At 30.6% G+C, this 11,109-nt stretch overlaps 1 long non-coding RNA gene across 1 annotated transcript; it reads left to right on the top strand.

Annotated features, from left to right (window-relative positions):
- Window positions 1-2,246: 2,246 nt before the first annotated feature.
- LOC134687053 (uncharacterized) lies at window positions 2,247-5,874 on the top strand. Its single transcript, XR_010101723.1, has 3 exons — window positions 2,247-2,843; window positions 4,251-4,363; window positions 4,875-5,874. It is a non-coding gene; the product is annotated as an uncharacterized LOC134687053 (long non-coding RNA).
- Window positions 5,875-11,109: the final 5,235 nt, after the last annotated feature.

Here is an 11,109-nt window from a genome sequence, read left to right as displayed (position 1 = left end):
TAAAAACTGACAATTGTATTCTGAAAAATTGTTATGCAGAAATGCTGGAGGCTATGTAAAAAGTAAAAATAAATTGAATTGGTCATGTAAAATACGAGATTTATTATGTAATTATGGCTTAAATCATGTCTGGTTGACACAAAATGCTTTAAATGATACAGTAGATCTTTTTATAGCTGATTTCAAATAGCGTGTTACTGGTAGGTTTATATCTGAAGCAATGTCATTTTTTGAAGAGTCTTCTAAATGTCTGTTTTACAGATACATATATGACAGTCATGGTTTGCAGTTTTATCTTAGTAGACCTGTTAATTTTAGATATAAATCATTAATAAGCAAGTATTGTATACATGCACATAATTTGAAAATTGAAACTGGAAGGTTTTTAAATATAAACAGAAACGATAGACTATGTAATGTGTGCACTGTGATTCTGTTGAAGATGCATATCATTTTATTTTTATTTGGAATGTATTGGATACAAAGATATTCGTATGAAGTATATCAAACCTTATTATTGAAGAAATCCATCAGTATTTAAACTTATACAATTGTTATCTGTTCGTAATATAAAAGAACTTACTAATTTTGGAAAGTATTTATGTATTGCCGAAAAAATTCGTAATCGTTGAATGTGTATATCATACTTTAATTAAGATTGTTATATAATGCTAATTAATATCATGCTCCTACATTTGTTTTTAATTGTATTAATTGCAAATTAATGAATTACCTTATTGTAATATTTGTTGCTTACTATATTTAATGTAATATTTATTGTACTTGATACCTATAAGCTGTATTGCTTTTGGAATAAAGAATATATATATATATATGCAAGATTGCTGACTAAAACTTTTTAATGCCATTCTTCTATGTGGCATTTATCCCAGTAAATGGTCTGAGAGCTACATTACTCCTATATTCAAATCTGATAACCCACAGAACCCTGAAAATTACAGAGGTATTGCCATCAATAAAAGTCTTGGCAAACTTTTCAATACTATTCTGTATAACAGACTTGATAATTTTTTATCTGATAATAATATCATAAATAAAACTCAAATTGGTTTTTCTAAGAAAGCTCGCACTTCGGATCACATTTTTGTACTAAAATATCTCATAGAAAAATATGTTAAAAGAGGCAAAGGTAAATTATATGTATGTTTTGTAAATTTTTGCAAGGCCTTTGACAAGGTTATTCATATTGGTATATTATACAAATTATTACAACATACAAATAATGGTATTCTTTATAACATGTTGAAATCTATGTATAGTAATGACAAAGTGTGTGATAAAGTAGAAGATAAAATAACTGATTTTTTTAGATATAATGTTGGTGTACGACAAGGTGACGTTTCGAAGTAGTGGGAGAAGTGGGGGTTCTGGGACACTTTGTCTAATGTTAACCCTATGGGGAAAAGGTAGCCTCCTGAGAGGCTGCCTCCCGATGTGAGGCTTATTTCTATGACGTCATTTTTAGATATTATAACATTAATTAATTAAATTAATTATTTTCTTTGGAGGATAAACTCATTATAAAGTGTTACTAATTACGCCGCCGCCACCACCACCACCACCAACTTTCTGCGGCGGCGGCGGAGGTGGAGGGGGAGGAGGAGGCGGCGGCGGATATGCATCATTGGTCTGCGGATATGGGTGACTGATTCTGTGTTTGTTTCTTCGGTGTCGCAACATGACGTCTTTTCTAAATATTTTTTTTTTATAAAATTCGAGATTAAATACCTTTCAAAATTTCACCCAAGATATAGTTAGATGTAAAATACTATTTTGTTCCATTAATGTAACGATTTACTTATATTAAAAAGACCGACGCTATCATCATGATCATGTTTACAATTATATTTTCAACATGGCGACTAATCTAAATCGGATTATTGACACGTCTAAACATGTTTTAAAGAGAGGCAATGCCAGAGAAAACCAGGCAGAACTTGGAAATTTTGTTCAACAGCCTTTTTGAGATAAATGTGTTTTTGTAATGTATCCACCTTGTTTTGTTGGGAAATGACATTTTAAAAAGTCATATTGGGTTATTATGTATAAAAAATGATTTTGATTTTTCAGTAAATTTGACTGCTTATATAGGGAAATAGGGGTATTAATTTCTCAACAAAAACAGCCTACAATATAACAATTGATATATATTGTAAAAGATGACCATGAATACAGCAGGAAATGATAATTACATCTTTGGTATCTGTTAATATGTAAATGTTCTAATGCAGTAAACTGTCAGGAAACAGCAGTTTATTTTCGTCTTTTTGGTGTTTAGACATACCAAAAGTGATGCTCTTCAATTTAAAAACCGATAAAGGTTGTAACCAGCTGGTAATGTTTTGACAGAAAAATGAACTTCTGTTGTATATTTGTATACATAATTGAACATTTTGATAAGATTTAAGAAAAGTACATAACTTTGTGGTGTTGGGAAACTTATTTCCCTCACCAGGAGATTGTTGCATACATGTACGGGTGGTCACTTCCAGACAGAGGTAGTTACAATATCTGTACGGGAATGAGGATTATTTATAAGACTGAAATTATTGTATTATTTGCTGGAAATGTGGAATATGAGGAATTAAAGCCATTCGTGAGTAGTTTTTTGATGATTCAGCTGGACAAATGCTGGAAATTATACAGTTTTCTCCCACCTTAAAACAGTACATGGTATATCATGGACACCAAAAGCAAACTATAAAGATCTAAATGCCATAATTTTGTGCATCTTGAAAACTGGAAAGGCGGATCACTTTGAAGCAGATGATAGTGATAGTGTTTAAAAGAATTCTTTGCGACAGTTATACCAGTTGGAACAGGTAATAGTTTTAATTATGAAAGTTTAAAATTTCTTTTCGGATAAATCATGTGGCCCGTTCAATAATTTTAATACATCCCCCCTTTCCCTCATATTTTTAGTTACAATGTGAAATTATGGGCCCCGAAATTATTCTCTGCAAATGTATGATCTGTGCTGAAAGCAATTTTATACAATTTTATTCATCATGTTCAAACATTATTTGAGCTAGGATAATAATTTAAAAAAAAAAAAAAAAAAACTACAGACTCAAAAGTTATAAAAAAAAAGAAGATTTGGTTATGATCTGATGATTGCCAATGAGAAAATCACATGTACAACTATCCTCCATATACAAAACAGACCATACATGTCTGTCACCTTATTTATTATGCTTATCATTAATATGTACATGTCAGTAAGGTATGTTCATGTGCCAAAATGAATGTACATGTAGGAAAAATGCGACTACAACTGAATACATTTGCATGTACATGTAGAATAGTTAAATGTATAAAAAGATGTGGCATGAGTGTCAATGATAGATCATGATACAACTCTCCATCCAAGTCACATTTTATAAAAGTAAAGACAATCCTACAGTTATCAGGATAGTCATATGTATGTTTATGTCAGATATACATGTAAACAGTAAGCTTAATTTGTTAAAAATCAGGAACGTCAAATTTAAATTTTCTGTAATTTTGTTTGCTATATATACAGTCATGACAGTGTACATTGTACCTATATTTTATGACATATGAAAGACACACATATATTGAAAAGTGGTTATCATGATTACATATATATTTATTTATAAAAATAAAACTTGTATATCAAATCTTAAGATAATTCATGTAATTAGATTCTTAATCCACTATTTAGATTGGATCTTTTGGGACAGCAATACCTTTGTTTCATAAAATTGTTGTTTATTGTCCTTCCTGTCCTTAGAAACTAAATTAGACATGTGATATATACATGATACAATTGCAAGGATTTCAAACTTACCATTTAGTTCAAAACTTAAAATTAGCACATTTTGAGATCTTGTCATTAGAATTTAGATACATTTGTACATGTACATGTACATGTGTGATCCTGAAGCGCATAACATATAAGGTTAATTTGAATCAAATATATCAAGTAAAGTTGTTTAGTAATAAGTAAATCACAATTTACCTTTCTGCTTTAAAGTGTTCATTTAGATCATTTTATACATTAACCTGTCCATTTAAAAATAGAATTAATCATACAAAAAAGTCTTGTAACTTTGAATGTTTTAATGCAGTAAGATGCTAACAGCTCATTATATATTTTCCACTGGTTCTTAAGATAAGAAAATAACTAATTTGATTTTAAAAACAATTTTCCAAATTCAATTCAAAGAATAATTGATCACCTTATAATCTGTTATTTCTTTAAACAGATAAAAGATACATCAGATGACAGACTTACATATAGAGGAGCCTAGCTATAATTAGAGAAATGGATCAACTTGATTTTGAAGTTAACCTACTGCATTAATATGAAAATTCATAAGTGAGTACCAGTATCTCTTAAAGTACATTTTTTACATGTTTATCTTTATTTTGATAAATTTTAAAGTACACAATGTACCATATGTCAAGATAAAGTATGTGAAATCTTAAATCCTGTAAATAAACTAGACATTACATCAGTACATAATGTAAATCAGAATAAGAATGCATAACAAATGAATTGTTAAAAATTTTAATATGACCAGTGTCAGCTTAATTTAAGAACAAATTAAAACACAGATGACACACACATAAAAATTAATGAGACCAAGTGTGTATTTTCCAGATATGCAAGAAGGGTTTTAATCTCTCACTACAAATGTATTTGAAGTCCTGAATGTGAAATCTTCTAAAAAATTATACTAAACTTCAAATATGTGTACTTGAATATATGTCATTGTATGTATATAATATTAAAATTCATTTTATTTAATATAATTAATTTAAAACATTTTCAAGCAAAAAACTGATGTATAAATGTATAGCTTGACTATTCCTTCATTTGTTTTCAGGTGACTGAGCTTAAAGAAAATCACACATGAAACTGTAACCAGTTTGGGAGACTCATACAACAGAACATTTCAATACCTATTTAAGTTTTTTATGTATATGTTTGACTTTTGGTAATATTTTGGAAGTTACTTTAGTAATTGAGAGACCTCAATGTTGAAAATGACAATTTTGATAGAGGACAATTTTAAGAATATCAACTTAGTTGTTTATGAATCTTTATCTTTTAAAATATTACTGGGTGGCTGAAAGAATATTTCAAAATTTTCTGAAACTATTTAGATATTTATCATTTTTCATGTGTTTATATAGGCAAATATTTATACATGTCATTTATGTAATGCAAGGGTTTATATGAATTTCTAAAAAGATGTATATATATATGTGTTGATAAAATAAGTTCCAAATTATTACAGAGTAACAGAAAATGGGATCAATTTATATTAAAACAAATCTGTTAAAAGGGAATGAAAAGTCAAAAATTGTATTTTTTAAAATAATTGTGTTAACATTTTTGTGCTATTTAGAAATATGTACACAAAAAAAAAAACTTTAATATAAGTATCAATGTAGTATGCCCTTGTTATTTTTTGTTTTGTGCAGTACATGCATTTGAATCTTGATCAAAATTTATGGATTGAATTACTAAACAGAATAAACTAATTGTTATGTTAACACTGTTGCTAAGTACATGTATATGTCACATATAATCAGGCCAAGTTATCCGTCTTATTAACAAAGGAGGTTTGATATGATTGCCAATTTCAAGGCTACATGTACCTATCACAGTTCTCTTTAGGCCATAATCATTGTGATGTATGGGAATAGTTCTCTGTTGTCATATTCTGACTTTTATACAAACCAAGTGATGAAGATAAAGGGTGCTTCTATTTCCAAAGGTTTTGAAGAAACTGCTATGGAACACAATAAAAATCAAAAGATGTAGTATAACAGTGGCGGATCCAGAAATTTTCATAAGAGGGGGCCCACTGACTGACCTAAGGGGGGCCCCTCCAGTCACTCTTCAGTGATTCCCTATATGACCCCACTGCCCCCCCCCCCCCCCCCCCCCATAAATCCGCCTCTGCATAATTGTAATCAGACAACTCTCCATTAAGAGACCATACAATGTAAAAGTTTATAGTAATAGGTACAGCCTTCAATAAAGAATTAAACCACTCTGCATAATCATATTTGATTTTGCAAAAACAAAGAGCATGCTTATTTATAGATTTTGTCACTATCAATTATATACGTGCATGTACTAATGTATTCATGTGGTGTCTGTCCTTGATTTGAAATCCCCCCCCCCCCCAAAAAAAAATAAAAATAAATATAAATGGAAAAGATCCATGGTCATGATGGTCATGCCAGTTGGGAATTCAGAATATATAAGGTTGAGAAATGAGGATCTAATCATTTATTATTCGACCGCAAACAATTTTTGGGAATGTATAATGGTATGATGTCGTCATTGTTGTTGTCTGAAGACACATTGGTTTCCGGACAATACCTTCAGTTTAAATTAATGGATATCTATGAAATTTTGATATAAGGTTCAATTCCCCTAAAGGAAGATTTGGATAAATTTGGGGATGATGGTCCTTGGAACACAACAGATTGTCTTGAGGTGCTGCACACATGTGCCAAATATCAAAAGATTTTGTCAAAGGGCAAACAGATAATGCTCCGGACACAAAATTGTAAACAAAAGTCATCTTTTAACTTTGAGGTCAAAGGTCAAAGTACAGCAAAAAATTGTATTATAGGTATCTGTGGCATTGACTTATGATCTAGATGCCAATTCAGTGAGAATTTTCTTGCATCTTCCAACTAAGTACTTTCATGGTGAAAATTTGTACAAAAAAGGGCTACAGGAAATGAATAGTGTACATTTTATGCTTGCTATGGCAACCAAAGGAACAAAGTGGCGACAAGACTACAACTTTTTTCTTTATTTTTTTTCATCAAAAACTCACTAAAACATGATAAATACAATAAAGATGCAAAAGTGTATGGTATTTTGCAACTTAATCCATGTAATACCATTTTGGTTTGCCAAAGCATAATTTTCTCAATATTACAATTTTCCTTATTTTTTGCATTTTTTTACTGAATTGTTTTAAAAAGAGTAAAAAAGATACCAAAAATTGTACTTTCATTATTTTTATGCCCCACCTACGATAGTGCCTCCGTTCGTCTGTCCTGCTTCAGGTTAAAGTTTTTGGTCAAGGTAGTTTTTGATGAAGATGAAGTCCAATCAACTTGAAACTTAGTTACAGGTGCCCTATGATATGTTTTTTTCTAATTTAAATGCCAAATTAGAGTTTTGACCCCAATTTTACGGTTCACTGAACATAGAAAATGATAGTGCAAATTTCAGGTTAAAGTTTTTGGTCAAGGTAGTTATTGATAAAGTAGAAGTTTAATCAACTTGAAACTTAGTGTACATGTTCCCTTTGATAACATCATTATAATTTTAATGCCGAATTAGAGAATTTATTCCAATTTCACGGTCCACTAAACATAGAAAATGATAAAAAAAAAACAGCTCAAATTAAATTTTCAAAATGATTGGGAGAAAATGCGAGATTTTAATTACAGAATCAAGGCAAATTGGACACTTATTTTTCATTCAAAAGGTCATTTAACTATGAAAATTATTTAGATTTAAAGCACCCACAAAAACATTTGTTAACAAAATACAGACTCAGCAATCACTGTTTAAGAATAGAAACTGGCAGACATGAACTAATTACCAATGTATGTGGTACATATAAAATATTACCTCGACATGAGAGGATATGATTATATTGTAATTCAAATTGTATTGAAAATGAAATGCACTTTCTTCTGGAATGCCCTCTTTACAATAACCTCAGAAGAGATATAATGACTGATTATATAAAAAAATACCCCAGTTTAGATTATATAAACAGAAAAGATATTTTTTCATGGATCATGATTAATGAAGATAGCAGATTTTAATCTATTGTATGTGCATACCTCGATAAAGGCCTGCAACTTAGAAAATCAGACAATTAGTTAACTTAAATACTCAAAAGATATCAAAATTATCTCCCCTTGACCACTGATCCTTTCCTCATGCATTTGTGGCTATTTGGTAATGTTTCACCTATTTTTTAACAATAAAGGGAGTAAAATTTAACCAAAAAATTATAGACCCATAACACTGTTATCTTGCATTTGGAAGGGAAGATATTCACATCTATTTTGAATGAAAGATTAAGTACTTTTTTCGATCATTATATATATAATTTTACACGAGAATCAAGCTGGAACAGATCCGGATATTAAACGACCATATTCTCTGTCACGTATTGTTTCAATTATTATTTTTAAAAAGAAAGAAACTTTATTGTGCGTTTGTAGATTTTGAAAAAGCCTTTGATTTTGTATATAGAAACTCTACTTTTATATTCTCCCTCACTACGTTCGTCCGAAAATAAAGTAATTATATTCTATGGCCTTAACAAAAAACAAACGACATAATGTAGGTGTGCTACTTGCTATAACCTTTAATTCTATATAATGCATATATAATACAAATACAAACATGATAACGATAATATCATAATTAAAATTACAATTTCCATTAAATCATCCGTGAATACACGTGTCTCTTCTTTAGGCTATAGCGCGAGTCGATGGTCAGAAAAATTACCGCACGGGTTTTAAGTACAAACAAATGGTCACATGTCATGAATATTCATGAACGTACGACGAACGAAATTTTATTTATATTCTCCCTCACTACGTTCGTCCGAATATAAAGTAATTATATTCTATGGCCTTAACAAAAAACAAACGATATAATGTAGGTGTGCTACTGGCTATAACCTCGAGACAATGGGAAAATAGTAAATTTATAGCATAATTGAGCTGAATAATATCATCAAAAATTTAAATGTCTATAACCCGTTATATATACCAAAATTTGACGAAACCGTTAGTTGCAGAATCTTTGATATAACCATCTTTAGCAAATTTAACAAAGAAGATGTGGTATGATTGCCAATGAGACAACTATCCACAAAAGACCAAAATGACACAAACATTAACAATTATAGGTCACCAGAGTCGGTACGCCACCTTCCATGCTCAGCAGTGGCACCACCACTGCGCAAACTATGAAGACAAACACATAAATTTACAATCAAGACCAATCGCAGTTAATGTGCCCAAAAGTAATTCCCTAGCTCTAGTAAAAGATAAAGGACGATTAACCTTTGCTAACTTATAAGAATTTTCTGACTTAAAAAATCTAACAGAACGAAAAACATATTGATTAGAATCCAAAGACAATTTAGCTAAATTAATATATGTCAATAACCAAACTACTGGACAAGTAGGCAAATTTGTTTTAGAAATTATAACATTATTACCCCTTCTATATACATCAGTTTTCCCAGATTCAATATTCAAAGAAACACAAGTGTCAAATTTGTTTATGTTACACATCTTTAAATTTGATATCTCACTGTAGCGTAAAAATCCTGCATAACCAACTAACATCATTGCACAAATTCTAACATTCGGCAAATGAGCACGACGCTACCAATTTTGTCCACTATCTTCTGTAAATGATCTGCTGTAATTGGTTCTTTTTTCAAAACTGTTTTACTTAAAATTCTCTTAGCTCCTTCAATCATCATCTAAATAAGCTTGTCTTCACACGGATTGTACACTAAACTGAAATCATGATACCACTTTATGCTATAAAAATGAGCTAATAAAACTGACTCAGATACGGATTGGTGCACAAGGCCACTAATATAAACTGCAACGGATGATACCCTTTTAGGTAACGGAATAACTTTATATGTGATACACCATTCTTTAAATTTTTTGAAATACACATCATACTTTTTATTTGTAGAAATTGCTTTACTGCTTCTCACAATATTGAAAATGCTTTTTTCACATCCGGTAAACTTTTGATTTGAATTCGCAAACTGAGAAATTTCCCTCCATGTTGCACTGTCCTGTAATAATGAAACATAAATAAAACTAAGCACAACTTAGTAAAATAATATATATAAAAATAGTGATATATATAAGAACAAAAAATTTGCGAAAGCAAATTTACAGATCTAACATTGTTGGGTTGATGTTTAGACGAGTTGTATATATATAATTATATTTATAAGTACGTCTGAGCCAGTTAGTAAGAAATCTACAACAGATTTATCCATCGGATCACCAGCAGTGATGGTGATACATGGCTGTGTACATTATGTATATACAATATCGTCTAAACATCAACCCAACAATATAATCGAAGCACAGGTGGTCGTGTGGTCTAGCGGGACGGCTACAGTTCAGGCGATTTGGTGTCACGATATCTCAGTAGCATGGGTTCGAATCCCGACGAGGGAAGAACAAAAAATTTACGAAAGCAAATTTACAGATCTTACATTGTTGGGTTGATGTTTAGACGAGTTATATATATATAATTATATTTATAAGTACGTCTGAGCCAGTGACAACTCTACAGCAGATTTATCCATCGGATCACCAGCAGTGATGGTGATACATGGCTGTGTACATTATGTATATACAACTCGTCTAAACATCACCCCAACAATGTAAGATCTGTAAATTTGCTTTCGAAATTTTTTTGTTCTTCCCTCGCCGGGATTCGAACCCATGCTACTGAGATATCGTGACACCAAATCGCCTGCAGTGTAGCCGTCCCGCTAGACCACACGACCATATTTCCACCTTGTGCTGTTGTTTTTAAAGATGCACTTTATATGCTTGTTATGTTATAGTGATATATATATATATATATGTTTTTAAAGATGCACTTTGCATGATTGTTATGTTATAGTAATATATATATATAATTATATATAAACAAGTCTAAATTGAAAACTACGTTCAAACATATGATTGCGTTGGATAAAAACCGCAATTTTTTATACGTGTGCATGTAAAACAAATTTCGTTGTAGAAGGGTCTAAATACAGCACAAACAACAATTTCCAAAAGACCAAAAAAAGTGAAAAACTATATTTAAACAAAACTATATATATATATATATATAAACGAGTCTAAATTGAAAACTACGTTCAAACCTATGACTGCGTTGGATAAAAACCGCAGTTTTTATACGTGTGCATGTCAAACAAATTTCGTTGTAGAAGGGTCTAAAAACAGCACAAACAACATTTTCCAAAAGACCAAAAAGAGTGAAAAAGTATATTTAAACAA

This window comes from Mytilus trossulus, chromosome 10, assembly GCF_036588685.1.
Source record: "Mytilus trossulus isolate FHL-02 chromosome 10, PNRI_Mtr1.1.1.hap1, whole genome shotgun sequence".
NCBI lineage: Eukaryota > Metazoa > Mollusca > Bivalvia > Mytilida > Mytilidae > Mytilus > Mytilus trossulus.
The sequence above is the reverse complement of the archived record's forward strand: the minus strand, read 5'-3'. Positions and strand labels throughout refer to the sequence as shown.